The sequence below is a fragment of the Pavona decussata genome, unplaced genomic scaffold (genome assembly GCF_977016875.1).
Source record: "Pavona decussata unplaced genomic scaffold, jaPavDecu1.1 SCAFFOLD_207, whole genome shotgun sequence".
Classification (NCBI taxonomy): domain Eukaryota; kingdom Metazoa; phylum Cnidaria; class Anthozoa; order Scleractinia; family Agariciidae; genus Pavona; species Pavona decussata.
The window spans coordinates 2,267,329-2,287,537 of record NW_028145612.1 but is presented as its reverse complement, the minus strand read 5'-3'; the positions used below and the strand labels follow the sequence as shown (position 1 = coordinate 2,287,537).

The 20,209-nt window shown below is 40.7% G+C and overlaps 1 protein-coding gene across 1 annotated transcript in view; it reads left to right on the top strand.

The window, feature by feature from the left end:
- Positions 1-744: 744 nt before the first annotated feature.
- LOC146460871 (uncharacterized) overlaps positions 745-20,209 on the top strand; it is an 85,433-nt gene continuing 65,968 nt past the window's right edge. Inside the window, exons 1-5 of the mRNA XM_085087780.1 lie at positions 745-810; positions 1,644-1,715; positions 12,024-12,095; positions 18,202-18,273; positions 19,192-19,263. The gene's annotated coding sequence lies outside the window, so the exon portion shown is untranslated. The remainder of the gene's footprint in view (positions 811-1,643; positions 1,716-12,023; positions 12,096-18,201; positions 18,274-19,191; positions 19,264-20,209) is intronic.

Here is a 20,209-nt window from a genome sequence, read left to right as displayed (position 1 = left end):
CATCATTGTCATGCAGTGTATTAACTTCGGACTTTGCCGGAGTACAATTGTGCAATCTGCTTTGTTCACTTATTTTTAAAGTATTGCTCGCGTTACTATTTCGTGACATTTTTCATCAAATTTCCAAGTTAATATTCTACGTCACGCACATCAGTGCTTCTTTCCCGACACTGATGTCATCTTTGGTAAAGTCGACATAGGAGAGGATTATTTCTTGTTTAATCACATACTGTTATTAGGGAAATATTATCTGTACGTCAGGAAATGTAATGGTAGTCTTCCCTCTCTTGGCGCTTTCTTAGCCAGAGCAAGGCGTGTCTATACTACAGAGCTCCATATTGCGGGGGCGAGAGGTAAATTAACTTGTCACTTAAAATGTGGGAAAAGAAACTTTCCAGTTTACAATACGTTAAACGAGCTGTTCTAATCACCAAATTTTTGTAAGACTTTTACCTGTTTCTTTTTCCTTTCTATCCCTTAATTATTATTTTTATTTTTTATTCTTGGAGTATTCAAATTTTGTCTTCAATAGTGTACATAAGTGTAAGTATTTATGCAATTATGTTTACATATGTGGAAATTTCCATGACAAAAAATATTAAAAAAAATAAATTAAGTTACAGGAAGCAGCATTGTATCATAAAAGGATCATGCCAGATGAAGTAAGAAATGAATGATTTAGAAAGTGTAAACAGAAAAGCTAATTAGATCTTTTATTGGTCTTTTTTTATTCTACAGGAATCTTGGAGGCAACAAAATTACTGAGCTGCCGGAAAAGATATTCTCTGAACTGACACATCTTCAGTTACTGTGAGTAATTTAGGGCAATTGCAAAATTTAATCCCAAAATCTCAAAATAATGACATTTTAATTACATTCACTCTAACCACGTAACCATCAACCTCCAAGTGTTATTTTTCTCCATTTTCATAGCTTAAATCATTTAAGAGACACAAAGGAAAATAAACCTCTTTTCACAGGCATTATTAGGCGGAAGTTCTTCAAATCCATCAACAAAATCGGTTATAATTAGCTTTTGGTTCGTTAACATCTTCAAAATGTTAACGTCTATGATAATAAAATTAATGAACTGCCACGAAGGGTATTTTATAAAATAATCGCCTTAAAAATTATAAACTTTACAAATGAATTTTTTAATAAAGATTTCAAGTCCTCAGTTTCTACGCTTGGGTTCGGAAGATCAACTAAATTATGTACACAAATTTGTAATCACGCTTTGTGATGTAGCGGTAGGTAGACCGTTTCTGTGAAGGTGCTCTTAGTAATTTTATTTAATGCCGTGAGAGACTTCATTTGCGCAAAGCTAACAAGATTTTTTTAATACTTTTTTTCCTTGAAACTATCAGATTGTGCCAAAAAAAAAACAAAAAAAGAACAGGATAACGTTTTAGCATAATCTAATTTATGCGGCGCCGTCGAAATTAAGAATAGAAGTACGTGTTAGTCAGGCTGAGCGTATGGAATATCGCGTTATTTAAGTGAACGCTTACTAACTGTTGGCCTCTTTTCCAATAGAGCTTCTTGTCAAACAATAGTGATTTTTTTTTCTATAAATATTTTAATGGAAATTGTTAAAAAGAAGAACATATTAGCTGGCTTTTTTAGCACTTTCTCCTCTACAGGGATCTTGGTAGCAACAGGATTGCTGAGCTGCCGAAACAAGTATTCTCCGAACTGACATATCTTCAGTCACTGTGAGTAACTTATCGAAATTGCATATTTTTCTGTGCACACATTTATTTTTTATTATTATTTTAACGTCCAAAAATGCCACAATTATTGAATTTCAACGCCATTCAATCTTCACGGGTAACCAACAACCTCCAGATTGACGAACTGCCACGGAGGGTAAGAAGTGGTTTTTTGGTTTGGGGGTCACATTACCTACTTGGATGAAAAAAAAAAACGTTTTGGGTCGTTTTTTGGGACCAAGAGGCTTTTTTGGAGTACATGTACTGTATTTTGCCTTAGAAAAGGAATAAACGGTCAATTGAAACCATAATTGGTAGCAGAGCGAGGTTCTTGAAAGGAAAACCATGCCAAGAAATCCGGAGAAGAAGAAGAAAGCTCGTGATAGAGCAGAAATTAAAGACCTCGCCGCAGCGGATGATGCCCGCCAAGAAATTTCAGACAAGATTCAGAAACGGAAAGTCGCAAGAGGTAAGTCGAAATCGTCGTTTACAAGGAGGAAAAATCAGTTGTTGGATTTGTTAGAAGATGCGATCGCAGCGAATCATCGTGAGATTCGAGATTCCCGAAAACTGTTGAATGAAGCACAGGAACGTGTTGTTGTAGATTTGTCATCATTGGCAGAATTGTATTCGAAAGCAAGCGTTCGTAGCGCTCTGGAGAAAACAAGCCGTGAAATTGAGGATATCGAAGAAGAATTTTTTAAGCTCAAGAATATTTCCAAGAGTATTTGCATGCCATCAAAGATGAACTCTCGAGTCAAGCATCAGAATTTTCCGGGGAAACTATTGAGTTTGCATTCAAAGGAAAAGAAAGCGCGCCGACACCTCGAGGAGAAATTTCGTAAAAAGGAAGAATCAATCAACCGCGCTCGAAAACAACTTGATGAAGAATACGCACGCCGTCAGAAGGAGATGGAGACCAAAATTTGAGAAGCTAAGGAAGAGTTATCCCTTTGCACATTAAGATACAGAAGAAAATGACCGAGTTGATGCTTGCTAATTACAACAGATGGGTGTTTGAACATAAGAAATCAGAGTGTGTTGAGACACTTCGCGATTGGATCATCAAGAAGCTGAGTTTCAGACTGTCGCAGCAGAGACATTATGTGGAGTTGCAGGAAGGCGCAGAGAAGGAGTGCAGACCTTCTTTGGACAGACGAGAGCACCAGGAAAGGCTAAAAACCTTGACTGTGAGTTTTGCAGGAAAGATCATCCCCTGTGGCGTTGTGAACAGTTTAAGAAAATGGATGTCCAAAGCCGTTGGCTTACAGCTAAACAATTGAGAGTTTGCTTCTATTGCCTACGAAAAAATCACACCAGCGACCGCTGTGCCTGGAGTAAGTCCTGTGGTATAAATGGCTGTCAAAGAACGCAAAATAAATTGCTGCATGGAGGTCTAGTAACAAAAAATGATTTTGCTGATGACCGAGTGAACCATGGGCCGGAGATAGCAGATCAGGAGCCGGGAAGAGCATTGGTCACTGAAATGGGACATTCACAGAGCAGAAATGTTCCAGCCAGTCCTAGCACGGAAGGGGAGCGCAGGTTTTCGAACGAAAGTTTCTTAACAACAACAATGATGACTTCGAAGCCTCCAGAACAGGCACATTGTGTGGCTTTGCGTACCGGACCAGTGGTTGTGAAGGATGGAGGGCGGAGGTTGGTCTTGAATGCATTGTTGGATGATGCTAGTACCAAGACTTACATAAACGGTGATGTAGCCGCTGAGTTAGGGTTGGAGGGAACCATGCAGAAGATCACTGTTGATGTCCTCAACGGTGGAGAGGATTCCTTCCAGACCATGCCGATGGAGTTTGACCTGCGTGGTGTGGATGGCAGGACTAATGTAAGGATTTCAGCATACATCGCAACACGAGTAACTGGAAACATGCGGCCGGTCAACTGGAAAATGCAAGCTGCAAAATAAGAGCATCTACAAGGCATTAACTCCCCCGATCTTGGTCCTCGACCAGTCGTTGACATGTTGATTGGGATAGACTATGCGGAACTGCATTATTCAATTAAGGACATTTGTGGGCAGCCTGGTGAGCCTGTGGCCCGACTGACACCTTTAGGCTGAACATGCGTCGGGGCTTTGATGCCAGAGACACCTTCCCGTTTACAGCCCAGCAGATTTTCAAGTTGGAGAAAACTAGTGAGAGTTAGAGCACGGGTTGGGCGATTTTTGAACAACTGCAGGATACATATCAATGAGAGAAGTTACGGGGAGCTGGGTTGCCAGGAAATCGCAGATGAGGAAATCGAAATCATCAAGAAAGTACAACAGGAAGCATTTCATGAAGATTACAAGGCACTGGTAAAACAGAAGCCTCTTCCATCAAACAGCAAGCTATTGAGTTTGAAGTCCGTTCTGGACAAACATGGCCTACTTCGATCGGATGGCAGACTACGCTATGCTAACTATTTGCCATTTGATGCAAGGTTCTCTGTCATTCTACCAAGGAAGAATTCAGTGACGAGGTTGATTGTGAAATCTTTTAATGAGGGAAGCAACCACTTAGCGGGAACCAATCACACGCTGTCATTGCTGTCGTCCCGATTTTGGATCATGCAGGCAAGAGAAGAGATTCGTGAGGTGGAAAGAGAATGCTACGAATGTCAACGAAGGAAAGCAAAGGCCGCAAAGCAGATAATGGCCCTTCTACCAAAGATCCGACTGAAATTGCCCTTGCGAACGTTCGCCCGAACAGCAGTCGACTTTGCAGGACCATTTGTGACCGTACAAGGAAGGGGCAAGAGGAGGACCAAGCGTTACCTATGCTTATTTACATGTTTGCTGTCACGAGCTGTTCACCTAAAGATGGCATACGGGCTGGACACAGATTCCTTCTTGAATGCATTCTTCCGTATGACAAATCGAAGAGGTCTACCAAAGGAGATGGTTTCTGACAACGGGAGTAATTTTGTTGGAGCGGAGCGCGAGCTGAGGGAGCTAGTTGCACAACTGGACCAAGACAATATTGTGAGTTCCGTTGCAAATAGAAGAGTAAAGTGGAACTTTAACCCCCCTCTGGTTCCCCATTCTGGTGGGGTCCATGAGACAATGATTAAAGCGGCCAAAGAACAACATATGCAATACTGGGGAGTGCGGATGTTACAGACGAGGAACTGACGACTCCCTTTACGGGTGAAGAAGCTCTTATTAACTCCAGGCCGTTAACACACCAGTCAGCAAACCCCTTAGATGATGTACCACTCACCCCTAATCACTTCTTTTTCGGACAAGTGGGGGGTCAGTTTTCTCCAGAAACAGTTGACAGTAGCCAATTTAGCCCACGAAAGTATTGGAGACGTCTACAAGAGCTGGTGCGGCATTTCTGGCACCGCTGGCTTCGAGAATGGCTACCAACACTCAACCGTAGGACAAAGTGGCAGAGGGAACAGAAAGACATCCAGGTCAATGATGTTGTTCTAGTGATTGCCCCAGACACGCTTCGTGGACATTGGCCCCTGGGTAGAGTTCAGGAGGTTTACCCTAAAAAGGATAGGCATTTTCGAGCAGTGAAAGTGCAAGTGAGTCGTAATGCCTTGATCAGACCAATCGCCAGGATTTGTCCGTTAGAATGTGTCGAAGAGGACGCAACAGCCAGGAGACAAGATGAACACTGAGAGCACTAACGTTATAAGCCTTTTAAAACATTGAGAGTACTTTGAATCATACTAAGGAACACCGAAAACATTAAGTATAAACGTTATGGGCTCGATGAGTTACTGGCCCATCGAGAAGGGGGAGAATGATGTGAAGGATACTTTAAGCGTTTTACATGAAGTTGTTTTTGTTTGTTTTTGGGGTCACATGACCTACTTAGATGGAAAGAAACGTTTTGGGTCGTTTCTTTGGAATCAAGAGGGTTTTTTTGGAGTACATGTACTGTATTTTTGCTTAGAAAAGGAATAAACGGTCAATTGAAACCAGGATATTCTAGGGACTAGTCAGCCAGCGAAAACTATAAACTTTATAAATGAAAATTTTTATTAAAGTGTCTTAAGTCCTAAGCTTCTACGCTTGCACTCGGAAGATCAACTGAATTAAGTACACAAATTTGTAATTATTGCTTTGTGATATGGCGGAGGGTCAACCATATCTCATTGTGCATATGCATATTATTGTAAAAGTAAGGCTTCTTTCTCTTTTATGATTATTGTTTTCGTGGAAGTCGCTTTGCGCAGACAAGAATGTCCTTGAGGGATTTTTCCTTTCTGTATACGTAGGCTACAATCGTTTCGTTTTTAAATATTTTGGCGAGGCCAGGCTGGTTTTGAATAAGGTGCCAACGCTTTTTGGATTTGGTTAAGCAGGATTGTAAGTAGTGACGAACGGTAAACACTCATTCTTTTTTCTTTGATTTAGACCGACGAGCCTTATTTCTGTTCGAGAATAGAACTTCGTTGAGAACATTTTCAACCAGTGTGTTAGCAACATTTCGAGTTGCGTTACATCATGTACGTCCTGACAATTATCACATGTTTTATGTCATGCAGTGTGGTTAAACTCTGACTCTCTTCTATGGAACTTGACTCGAGACTTGTCGAGATTTGTCGAGATAGCTTCGTATTGTATAAAGCTTACAGTCGTGGAATAGAATCTACATTTTAGTCCTTTGTGCCGGATATTCGCATTGGTGTTATAATTAGACTGTAATCGGAACCAGTATTGTGGAATTTGTAAGGGAGTCGTTAAAACTTGGAAATATTTGGCGGGAATTATATTGAGAACTGAAACTGGGGGACTTATGAATAAAAAAATTGAAGATCGAGTTAAAGAAGGGAAAAAAACCATCAAGCAAGTATTACGAAGCTTCTAAACAAATTAGCGGCGGAATTATCAGCAAAAATGCCAAACAAGGAAGATGTCACGGCAAATTTACAGGACATCGACAAGCGACGAGATGAATTGTTGGAGCTGCTGAATTCGCTTCAAACCTTGTACGGAGAAAATGAACATACATCGCTGGCAGATTCAACAAGTGACGAAGCGGATTAAATGATAGAGACAAAGGAAGCTTGGCTTTTTTTATCGCAAAGTAACAGCAAGGAAAGCGAAGGAAATAACACGAGCCAGATCGGTACATTTAAGAGCGCCCATAGCAAAGATGGTCACGTGGTAGATGCAAACATACAGCTCGAGCGGATTTGAATCCCAAAGTTTTCAGGCAACAAGAAAGGATATCAGTCTTGGTGGGCAGCGTTTTCCAGTTGCGTGGATGAAACAAGTCTGTCAGCTAAGTTTAAATATTTTGGCTCGACAGTTGTTTAGAAGGAGAGGCGACCGAAACGTTGAAAGGGCCTCGTTACTCGGATCATGCGTACGAAGCGGCCAAGGCAAAGTTGAAAGTATGGGAGAAACAGGCGACAGGTTGAAGCCCATATCGACGAGCTACGTAATTTGAGGCCGATAAACGCTGATAATCCAAAAGAGCTACAATCCTGGCCAATTGGTTTCGGGGCACTTGCTACAAGTTTCCCCCACCCTAAACAATGTTGAGTTGATAAACTATGTCTGACTCCTGACTCTCAACATTGATAAAATGTACAAGATTTTCGAACCATGTCTGACTCCTGACCCTCAACATTGTTGAGGGGGGGGGGGGGGGGGAGGGTGGAGGGGAAATGAATTTTCATGTTTTTAATTAAAAATAGGCAAGGTGTCCCGAACGTTCTGGCCAGGATTGTAGAAAGATTTGCCGACATAGTGGAGAGGACTGTGGTTTCATTAAAGGAAAATAAGAAGTTTGCTGCCCTGGAAGGAGGAACATTGTGTGCAATTGTGCTGGAAAAACTTCCTCAAGCTCTACGTAGCTATTTATACAGATGGATTAAAGAAAAGGGAAGCACGGAGTCTCTTGAAAGACTGCGTCACTGGGTTGCTAAGGAGGCTGGGTACCAGGTACAAGCATCTGTTGGAAGTGCACGAGGAAAGAGCTCAACTAAGTCTTATTTCGGGACCACAGAAGAGAAACGTGATCGGCCCTTTAAAGTGTGCAACCAAGAACACCCAATTTGGAAATGTGAAATGTTCGAGGGAATGGAACATAGAAAGAAGTGAGAGACGGCGAAGAAAGTCGGACTGAGTTACCGTTGCTTGGGGAAAGGGCACCTTGGTGACTCATGTACTTGGAACAGAGAGTGTGGAATTGACGGATGCAAAGACAGACACTCTCGGTTACTTCATGACGAGAAAGAAAGTAGTTCCTGAGTCCATGGAGGGGAAGGCTGACACACCCATGACAGAGGAAAACAAGTCCAGTACACATGAAACAGCACAAGAACATTCACAGAGTAGTATTGCCTTGCGTACTGTTCCAGTCATTCTGAAACATAGGGAAAGACGCTTGAAAGTTAATTGTTTCTTGGAAGAAGGCATTGATACGTCGTATGTTAATGAGGATGTGGTAGAGGAACTGGGAACTAGGAACTGGGAACTGGGAAGGAGAAAGTAATTTTCAATGATGCTAATGGACAGAAGGTCAATTTAATGAGAGCAACCATGGAGATTGACTTGGAGAGTGTGGATGGTCGGGTGGACGAAGTCATTGTAGCGAAAACATCTAATAACATCTGTGGTGGGATAAAACCCACCAACTGGCTGCAAATCAAAGATCAGTTGAGATACCTTCGTCAGGTCTCGGTAGACTGTAGTTTGTGTCGGGATTCGTTTGTCAACGGTTACAGTATAGTAGTCAAGTATTTGGATAGTTCGTAAGTCGGGGACCCACAGAACGAGACTATGGGTCGCATGGGTATGTTAGTTTTGTGTAGTTTTGGTAGTCCGTAGAGTTTAGGTGGTTGCGGTACGCGGCACCTCAGTCTGTTGTAACTTTGTATGTCAATAACGTCAGTTTTCTTAAGGTCAAGTAGTTTACTGTTAAGTTTACGTTGAAGTGATGGGGTCGGGTCTCGTTTCAGTTCTTCGTATGTCTGTTTGTCGTTAACTATAGTGTCCATTTTGTTCGTCTTTAGTCAAGTTACTGTCAGCTAGGGAGGATGATTGTATAGTAGAAGCAATTCTGCTTCTGCTATTATCCTTGACTGATTCTCATAGTTCTCTCTGACGAGACAGAACCGCCTCAACACTAGATACAATATCATCAGTCAGTATGTGTTTAGGCGTCACTGAGTGTTTCAGTCCGTAGGAGAATACCTAGGTTTCAGTCTTGTCTAGAGGACGGGAAGAAATATTCCTGACCCAGTTGTCGTCTGTCTTGTGTCTTTTTTTGTCTTTAGTACGTTGTAGTCGTGTAAGTTTCTGTTCAGTCTTGTTGAGTTTCTGTTGAAATCTTCACTGTGGATAACAGACAGAATCTGTTACTCTTGTCCAAGCCTTTCTTGGTGACAACTTGGTATAGACCTCCAGATTCGAAGGTCGAAATTTTTGACAAATTTTAATCGTACCTACTAAAAATTGACCAAGAAGATAAAGAGAGTACTATTATGGGTGATAGAAATTGTAATCTCCTGTCGCAAACGTTTGCCCACAAGGCGGAACACTTAAAGTTCATTACTGAAACTTACCAATACATTTAATTAATAGACCAACCAACGAGAATAACTTCTAGCACTAGAACACTAAGAGATCACATATTTACTAATAACCAGACAGTCTTATCTTATCAATCTTATCTATGCTACTCATAAAGATGATACACTGAAAGCTGACCCAAAAATAATAGAATCTAGACAAAAATTTTGATTGTGATGCCTTCATCAAAGACATTAAAGAGACACCTTTCCACTTTGCTTCTCTTATGGATGACCCAAACGAGATGTGGGATGTCTGGAAATCTCTATTTCTGGAAGTTGTAAACGAACATGCCCCGATGAGAGAAAAGAAAAGTGAAAAGTAAATCTTCACTGTGGATAACAGCTGGACTGAGGCAGAAAATGAGAGAGCGCGACTTTTTAAAAAATGATTGATTGATAAAGCTGATTGGCTGATTGATTGATTGATTGATTGTTTGATTTATTTTGATTGATTTATTGATTGATTGATTGATTGATTGATTGATTGATTGATTGATTGACTGACTGACTCTGGGTGTCCTGTGGGCCGCTACAAGGGGCGAATTCTCCTAGATGGATTTGAATTCACCAAGAGGAATGTTTTGAGGCAAAAAGCAGCAGTTTACGACCCTTTACGCTTTTTATCTCCTTTTGTAATCACGTTCAAGTTGTTGATACAAATGGCAAGGCTGTAGGCACGGAATTGAGATGAACTGTTGCCGACACCTCATCAGCAAGAATGGACAAAGTGATTCCAAGACTTGGAAGACCTTGAACTTGTAAAAATCCCAATGTGTTTGAAAGACCCAAGTCTCAAGGTGGAAAAACTGAGCATTTATACATTCAGTGACGCGTCAGAGAACGCACATACAGCTATAGTTTATGCATGTCGTGTGTATGAGGATGGCAACATCACTGCTCGAATGCTTATTTCGAAGTCTCGGATGGCACCATTGAAAGCAGTGAGCATCCCCAGATTAGAATTTTTGGGTGCACCCATCGGATTACGATTAACAAGACAAGTTTTCTTTGCACTCAAGATACCAACAAATGGAGTGACCCATTGGGTGGACAGTGTGAATGTGGGGTACTGGATCCAAGGTCAGAGTAGAGAGTATAAACCGTTCATAGCCCATCATGTTGGAGAAGTTCATGAGTTCTCTGCTCCTAATCAGTGGGGCTATGTTTCTACGGATGTAAACCCCGCCGACCCTGGGACAAAAGGTCTGACAGTAGACGAGTTAGCAAGCGCAGACTTATGGTGGACTTATGACCCGAATATCTGAAGAAGTCAAAACAAGGCTGGCCAGTGTGGAAGTTTAACAAGCCAACGTCAACAGAGAACCTTGAACTTAAAGGAACAAAAGAAACAGGGACAAAAGATCCATGCTATCAGTTACCAAATAAATAAAGAAGGTGAAGAAACGGCTGGTGTCGAAGAGGTGTGGCGATTGGAACCCTAAAGATACTCGAAATGGTATCGAGTTAAAAAGAAAAGGAGAACTGGAAATTGGGTTTTCTTTAGTTCGTGTGACAGCGTGGGTGCGCCGATTTACAGGCAATTGTAGGAAACCAGCTGAACAGGGAGAGAAGAGTGAACTGAAGCCATTTGTTGCTTTAAAACGCTGGGGAATTTATCATTCGGGATATTCAGTCTAAAGACTGTACGCAGCAGAGATAGAGCCATTGAGAAGGAACAATTAAATCCTAAGCGGAAGTGCATTGGCACCGTTTAATCCAGTATTAGTTAATGGCATTTTGAGGTCCAACACTAGACTACGACATGCAGACGATCTCTCATATGATGTGAAGTGTCCAATCATACTTCCTAAGAGGAATCATGTCACAGGACTGATCGTTAAGTACTACCAATAATTAGAAGGTCATCTGATGGGGCTTAACTATACGATTAATCATGTACGGGAGAAATACTAAGCGGTCCATGTTCGTGAACAAGTAAAAAGAGTCATAAGAGAATGTTTTGAGTGTGCGAAACGATTTCGGTCAAAGCCAGCTCACCAGCAAATGGATCCGATGCCGAAGATTAGACTGCAGCAATCCCCCAGACCTTTCGAGAGCTGTGAAAGGACGTGGAAGAGTGCGAGCTAAGCGCTATTTGTGTTGTTTCTCTGTTTGAAGACTCATTGTTGACACTTAGAGATGGCGTCGTCTTTGAACACTGATGCATTTCTTAACGCTTTAGTCAGAATGACTGCGCGGAGAGGCTGACCGCAGCAAATGTTAAGAGACAATGGAACGAACTTTGTAAGCGCATAAAGGGAACTGCGAGTGATTTGCCAATGGAACCCAACTGCAGCACCACATTTCGGTGAAGTCTTTGAATCTATGATTAAGTCAGCAAAGCGAGCTATTTTTGTTGTACTCGGACTACTTTTGTACTTTTGACTGCTTTTTACCTTGAAACTATCAAATTGTGCCAAACAACAACAACAACAAAAAACAGGATTACATTATAGCATAATCTAATTCATGCGTCGCCGTCGAATTGGAGAATAGAGGCACGTGTTATCAGGCTGAGCGTATCGGATATCGGATTATTTAAGTAAACGCTATCTTTGAGGTCTATAAGGTCTTTTGGTGTGCAGTGTCATCGTCAGGAAAAGAAGAACAGAGCCGGTGTCGCGGCATAAATGAAGTTTTAGAAAAGTCCTTGATGTTTTAGAGCGTGTTTTCACCATCGCCAAATGATGTAAAAATTTAATATTTTAATGGAAAGTGTAAAAAAGAATAACATATCAGTTTGATTTTTTTTTCACTTCTCTTCTACAGGGATCTTGGTGGCAACAGGATTGCTGAGCTGCCGGAACAAGTATTCTCGGAACTAATACATCTTCGAACACTGTGAGTAACTTAGGGAAATTGAATATTTTTAGGTCCACTCATTTTTTTTTTCTTCCTTTTTTCTTCCTTTCAAAATGCAACAATTATTACATCTAAATGTCATTCAATCGCCACGGGTAACCAACAACCTCCAGATTTGAATTTTTGTTTTAAAATACTTCAAGAGACACAAAGGTAAATAGCGGAGTTTTTCGTTGTTTTTTGTTGGTTTTCGTCTTTTGCGTTTCGTTTGCATATTTCCCTGAGTTGCAAGCCTAAAATGACAATTATAAATGAACTTCTTTATGAGGGCAAAGATTTTGTACAAAAGCAAGATATAGCTGAACAAATGAATAATCACTTTTGTTCGCTAGGTAGTAAGCTGGCATCTGGTATCCCTGATACTGCTTCTCAACCAGAGGATTTTTTAAATAGAACCGATTTAAATTTTTGTTTTCGCCCGACAAACGTAGGATGTATTCTAAACCTTATTTCCGATCTTAAACCCTCAGCAAGGCAGTGTGGGCTAGATAACATTACTAGCTAGTAGACTCTTAAAGCTTTTTAGTGCGTATATCTCAGACTCTATATGTGATATTATTAATCATGAGATGGAGACTGGAATATTTCCTGATGATTGGAAAAAGGCAAAAGTACATCCTATTATTAAGTCGGATGAAAGAAATGTTCCAAGCAACTACCGACCGATTTCTATTCTACCTGCCATATCGAAAATTGTGGAAAGGTCATGCACTCTCAGCTGTTAGAATATTTTCAAGCAGGTAATCTTTTAACTGAGTCTCAATCTGCCTTTAGACCAAATTATTCAACCTCTACAGCTTTGATAAGTGCAGTAAACCTTTGGCTTGCCAACATGGATGCTGGTAAACTTAATGGTAGTGTATTTATCAACTTAAGGAAAGCCTTCGACACTGTTGACCATTACATCTTACTACGTAAGCTGCGTTGTTATGGTGTCAATGGCAATGCTCTCCAGCTGCGTAAATCATATATCATATTTGACTGGCAGAACACAGAGATGTTGTGTAAATGGGGTCTTATCCACAGAACGATATATATCATGTGGCATTCGCCAGGGCTCTATACTTGGACCACTGTTGTTCATAATTTATATAAACGATTTTCCCTAATCTGCAGCATACAACGCCTGGTATGTTTACCGATGATACATATATAACTACAGCTCATAAAGATATATCCGGAATTGAATCTTCTTTATAAATAGTGACTTAATTGCAGCACATAATTGGATTAGACAAACACATTAAGTTCCAATACTTCTAAAACTAGTTATATGACAATTGGCTCTCGGCATAATTTGGCAAATGCCAAGTTCATGAATCTAGAGTTGGATAATAGACCTATTGAACATAAACCCTCTGCTAAGTTACTGGGGGTTCATATTGATGAAATGCTAACCTGCGATAATCAGATCAAAAATATTTCATCCAAAGTCTTTAATGGCCTGCGAATGCTGTATTTAGCTAGAAAACTAACCGATAATCAAGAGACTCTTAAAACTATTTACTATTCACTTGTCCAGCCCTACTTTGACTATTGTGATATTGTATGGGGTGACTGTTCCAAAACACTTGCTGACAAATTGCAAAAGTTACAAAATAGAGCAGCACGGATTATTACTCGGACTGATTACTCTATCAGATTATCAGATGTACTAAATTCTTTGGAGTGGACAAACTCAGAAGAAAGAAGAAAAAGGCACTTATTAGATACAATGTTTAAAGTATTCAATAGTAATTGTCCGACGTACCTTAGGGAGCGGTTTCATAGAACCTCTGAAATTCATGACTACAATTTGAGGGGTCAATTTGTAATTTGTAATTATCACACGGCATGTCTGAAAACCAGCTTGCTGAGCCATTTACCGTGTTTAAATAAAGTCGATTCATAAAGCTGAGTGTCCTGGGCCGCCACAAGGGAAGAATTTTCCTTTAGACACTTGTTACAGTTAGATGGATTTGAATTCACCAAGAGAAATGTTTTGAGGCGAAAAGCAGCAGTTTACGACCCGTTAGGATTCTTATCACCTTTAATGTAATCAGGTTCAAGTTGTTGATACAAATGGCATGGCTGGAGGCACGGGATTGGGATGAACTGTTGCCGACACCTCATCAGCAAGAATGGACAAAGTGGTTCCAAGACTTGGAAGACCTTGAACTTGTGAAAATCCCAAGGTGTTTGAAAGACCGAAGTCTTAATATGGAAGAACTGAGCATTTATACATTCAGTGACGCGTCAGAGAACGCACATACAGCTATGGTTTACGCACGTCATGTGTATGAGGATTTAAATGTCACTGCTCGAATGATTATGCCGAAGTCTCGGCTGGCACCATTGAAAGCAGTGAGCATCCCCAGATTTGAACTTTTGGGTGCACTCATTGGATTACGATTAACAAGAAAACTTTGCTCTCCACTCAAGATACCAACAAATGGAGTGACCTATTGGGTGGACAGTGTGAATGTGGGTTACTGGATCCAAGGTCAGAGTAGAGAGTATAGACCGTTCATAGCCCATCATGTTGGAGAAATTCATGAGTTCTCTGCTCCTAATCAGTGGGGCTATGTTCCTACGGATGTAAACCCCGCCGACCCTGGGACAAAATGTCTGACAGTAGAAGAGTTAGCAAGCGCAGACCTATGGTGGACTTATGACCCGAATATCTGAAGAAGTCAAAACAAGACTGGCCAGAGTGGAAGTTTAACAAGCCAACGTCAACAGAGAACCTTGAACTTAAAGGAACAAAAGAAACAGGGACAAAGGATGCTATCAGTTACCAAATAATTAAAGAAGGTGAAGAATAGGCTGGTGTCGAAGAGGTGTGGCAATTGGAACCCTCAAGATACTCGAAATGGTATCGAGTCAAAAGAAAAGGAGAACTGGAAATTGGGTTGTCGTGTGACAGCGTGGGTGCGCCGATTTACAGACAGTTGTTGGAAACCAGCTGAACAGGGAGAGAAGGGTAAACTGAAGCCATTGGAGATTCAAAACGCTGAGGAATTTATCATTCGGGAGGTTCAGTCTAAAGTGTACGCAGCAGAGATAGAGCTAATGAGAAGGAACTAGGTGATGCTAAGAGGAAGTGCATTGGCACCGTTTTATCCAGTATTAGCTAATGGCATTTTGAGGTCCAACACCAGACTACGACATGCAGACGATCTCTCATATGATGTGAAGTGTCCAATCATACTGCCTAAGAGGAATCATGTCACAGAACTGATCGTTAAGTACTACCAATAATTAGAGGGTCATCAGATGGGGCTTAACTATACGATTAATCATGTACAGGAGAAATACGTAGGGGCCCATGTTCGTGAACAAGTAAAAAGAGTCATAAGAGAATGTTTTGGGTGTGCGAAACGATTTCGATTATAGCCAGCTCACTAGCAAATGGCCCCGTTACCGAAGATTAGACTGCAGCAATCCCCCAGACCTTTCGAGAGCTGTGCAATAGACTTTGGAGGACCTTTCTTAACTAAGCAAGGACGTGGAAGAGTGCGAGCTAAGCGCTATTTGTGTTTGTTTCTCTGTTTGAAGACCCATTGTTGCCACTTAGAGATGGCGTCGTCTTTGGACACTGATGCATTTTTTAACGCTTTAGTTAGAATGACTGCGCGGAGAGGATGGCCGCCGCAAATGTTAAGATACAATGGAACGAACTTTGTAAGCGCATCGAGGGAACTGCGAGACCTAGTCTCTGCTATAGACTAAGACAAGATACAACGGATGATCTCCAATAAAGGAGTGAGTTGGAAATTGAACCCAACTGCAGCGCCACATTTTGGTGGAGTCTTTGAGTCTAAGATTAAGTCAGCAAAGCGAGCTATTTTTGCTGTACTCGGTGATGCAGGAGTTAATATAAGGAGTTGGAGACAATCTCGATTGGGGTAGAAAGTCTCTTGAATTCGAAACCTTTAACAGCTGTGAGTGACGATCCTAACGACGAGCGCGTCTTGACTCCAAATCACTTTCTGATCAGAAAAATTGGTGGCGATTTTGTACCAGAGAGCGTCGACACCGAGCCATTTAATCCCAGAAAGCGCTGGAGAAGACTACAAGAGCTCACAAGACGTGTGGAACCGATGGATGAAACAATATATACCGCAGATTGAATCAAGACAGAAATGGTACTTCCGTAACGACAATTTGCGGTTTGAAGATGTTGTCGTTGTTATTGATCCCGGTAGAGTGAGGCGACAGTGGAATGTTGGGCGCATCGAGCAGACGTACCCTGGCCCTGACGGCCTTGTGCGAGTGGTGGACGGACCGGTTGCTGGCAAGACCCTTAAGCGACAAATAACTAGAATGCCTCTGCTGGAGATTCGGAACACCGAGCTGTTATCAGATTAATGCGTAACAAAACACTTTGGAGAACTATGAACTAGAGCTAAGGAGTTTCAGTTAAAATGTATTCGAATTTCAGCTTCCCTGTAATTCGGGAGGGGAAGAAATGTTAGCAACATTTCGAAATTTATCTTGGACTGATTTAGTCTGTAGGAGCCGAAGTGCTTCTCCTATAATAAATATCCTTTTCTGTGTTTAAAGGGTGACAGGTCGAGGAGAAATGAGTGTATTGGAACAATTAAGTCGGCTTAAAATTCAATAATTTAAGAGTTTAAATTCCTGCTCGATTCGCTGTATAGGCGTGAGAGGCAAAATTGAAGACAAATGTTTGGTCGAGAGATTAAGGTTTGCTGTCATTAGGGAATTTTGCTTTCTAAATGAGACTTTGAATCAAAGACTACAATGCAAAGATGTATGTTTTTTAGCTTAGTTTGCTACAGGACGCAAAAAAGAGGCATTTTGAGTTTTGTTGGTATGAAACGGCAAACGAGGTTTACGCTCAGTTTATTGTCTTTTAAAGCCTCAAACACTTACTGGTTGACACTACAAACAAATCATAACAACCAGGTTTTTGAATTTGAGAACGAGGCCAATCTTGAAAGCAGTAGCCCTGAAAAGCGTTATGTTACAGCTTCCCCTAACTGGTAATCACGCGACTGATTTTTGTTATTTGTGATATACTCCAAAAGGACCTTAATTCCAGTTTGGCCATCCGCCCCCTTTGTCCCGGTGCAATGTTGGATAGTACAAGAAACTCGACATCTTTTGAATCGCTTTTCAGCGTCTAAGAACATTGAATTGTGGGAAAGGAAGCATGATTCTATCAAGGATAAAGTACAACAACAACATATCGTCACTAGGTACAAGTGTTATAATGCGTTCGACCACCACTCCCCCCCCCCCCCCCCCCCCAATGCGCAATGTTGGATGTACTGGCAAAGTCATATCTTTTGTAGGTTTTTAGCCTAGCGCTATTAATTTTCCAAACAGCGTTGGGTGGTGGGAAAGGGCGGGAGTCGCGATTAAGGCCAAAGCGTTACAACATAGTGAGACGTGGGTTTCACGAAAAGTTGGTAAAAATAGCGCCAACGGTTGCCTAAATCATTACTTCTGCCAGCGAACTTATCTTCGGTGGCCTTTCGCGTCTTTTTAAAACGCTCAATACGTACAGTGTACGCTACTTGAGCAGTTGCGAAAAGCAAGCTTGGTTTATTTTTATTATTTTATGTTACTTTCAAGCTTCGTTTTACAAAGTGCTCAAGTTGCGTACGGTAACTGCAATTATCTTCCTTGTATTTAAATGTTTCCTACGTAATCCAAATTCGCTGGATTTGATATATCTACTTTAATTTATTCATCCTCCACGGGAATATGACCACCACCCAGCTGGCTAGATAGCTCAGTTCGTCCAAGCCTCACAAATAATCAAGTTGGATATTAAAGAAAGCCCACCATGCAGCTCAGATATATCGTCTTTAATTTACTTAATTATCTTCCATGGGCTTATGACAAACTCACAAAATGAACAGTTACCCGAATGCAAAGTTAGTAGAGCAACGAACTGAAGCAACGAAGAGGTCAGACGGGACAATAAGATTTTTCTCCTCTGGGAGTTACCTGCCATTTTTATGCAAACTTTGTGAACAATTTTTTTTCTTTTGTTCTGTACACCAACATGACGGCGATGCAAACCACCTATTACTGATTTTTTTTTTTCTTTTATACCTTTCAACTTGATTAGGTATCTTGGAAGTAACTCAATCGCTGAACTGTCGGGAACTGTATTCTCTAAACTGAACAATCTGCAAAGACTGTAAGTTGAGGTTTTTTATATTTTCATGTTGAATTTACGTTTTGAAGACCAATTTGTTGATTTATTCATTTGATTGTTTTTCCATTTTTTTTTACTATATTTGTTGGTCAAGATACTGATGATGATATTCAAATCATGACCAACACTTCAGTTCTGACTTTTCAAAAAGATGTCTCGTTTGAAACATAACTAAAGGAATCATTGTTTTCCAAGCCATCATATCTTTTGAGTGATATTCAGACTGCAGTGTTACCTAAATGATATCTGTAACAACGAAGCAAGCAGTAGAGATTCGGAATGTTAAACTACAAAAAAGGTTAAGACCTTCGACATTTCTCGGTGTTTCATTTGAATTTGTTTTCATATGGCCTTGACAATGTCACTTATGTTCGTATTTAAGGTATTACATGGTATGGCGCCTGATTACTAACGTCATTTACTATCTTGCCGCCGTCTAGGTATAATCTATAATTTAAGGCGCAACGATGACTCTGCAACCTTATTAGCTTTCCCGACAATAAGAACCAAGAAGACCCTGGCGGATAGATCGTTTAGTTGTTCTGCCCCTTGACTTTGGAATCTGCTTCCTATCACAATAAGATCTATTTCCAGTTTAGATATTTTTTAAATTAGACTTAAAACTTTTTTATTTAATGGGGCATTTAATTAGTTACTATAGTTATTATAATTAATTTGCATTATTGATGAATTATTTTATTTATTTATGGAATTTTAGAATTGTAATTTTGAACTTCCATTTTATTTTGAATTTAATATTTATTGTAAGGCGCAGTTGAATATTTTTATAGAAACTGCGCGGTATAAATTTAAATTTATTATTATTTATTAGTATGCACGTGGCTATGCACGTGATTTCTCCTTACCAATTAAAATTGACCAATGTCCTATTTCTTGCAGGTACTTGGATACGAATAAACTTCAAAGTCTTCCGGCTGGAGTATTCTCGAAATTATCAAAGTTGACCCTCCTGTAAGTTGATAAGGGATTTGTTTTCCTTTACCACAGGGGTGGTAAGGAAAAAGTTTTGGAGATCTTTTTTTATGTGACATTATTCGAAATTAGAGAGTTATACCAACCATATTGTAACTTGTCGTCAGTGGAGCTTAAAGTGCCCATAACTGAATTTTTTTTTATTTTGTTATCTGAATCTGAACAGAACGTCCGCGAAAATTTTTTACGATTTGCATAAAACGCGAATTTGTTATTAATTTTACAAATCTTTGAAATCCTATTTTATTGCGGTCAATCCGCCCCGCTGGTAAGAATGCCGACGGGCTCACAACAGGGCCCCGTGACATAGTCTGTGACGTAGATTCAGGAACTCTCGTGTCTATGCACTCATTTGACCTTCAGTAAAGTCCGTTCGCGGCAGAAAGAAAATCGTCAGATTCACCGGTAGGAAGGAAAAAATTAGCTCCAAATAAGTATATTCCATGGCAGAAAACTTAATATCTGACACGGAAAGTGAGCAAACCGCTGAAGAAAGCTGCTAGGACGAATTTGAAAGCGTCGAAGTCGAGGCGATAGATAGCGTCCACGAAACAAGTAATACGTGTGAAGATGATGATACACTCGAACCGTACGCGGACGAGCCGATAGCAGACGAAAAATGGCTAAAAAGATATCGCAAGGAACAAGAGGAGAAGTGACGACTCGAGGAAGATTTAACAAAACGCTTGGAGAATAGAGTGCGTGTTTGTGGATGGTAAAGTTCTCACCTTGCATTTTGCATACGCGCTCTTCATTATCATCTGTCAAAACTATGGCCAAGTACTCACATACATTCGAACGAATTATTTTCCATGTAGGTGTACTTGAGGTAACTGTAGCCGTGATCTGCTAGCAAATATCAGCGAGTGCTACTGCTGCAAGTAACTCGAAGGCAATTGGGAAGCGCTGACCAGCGGCATTGTTC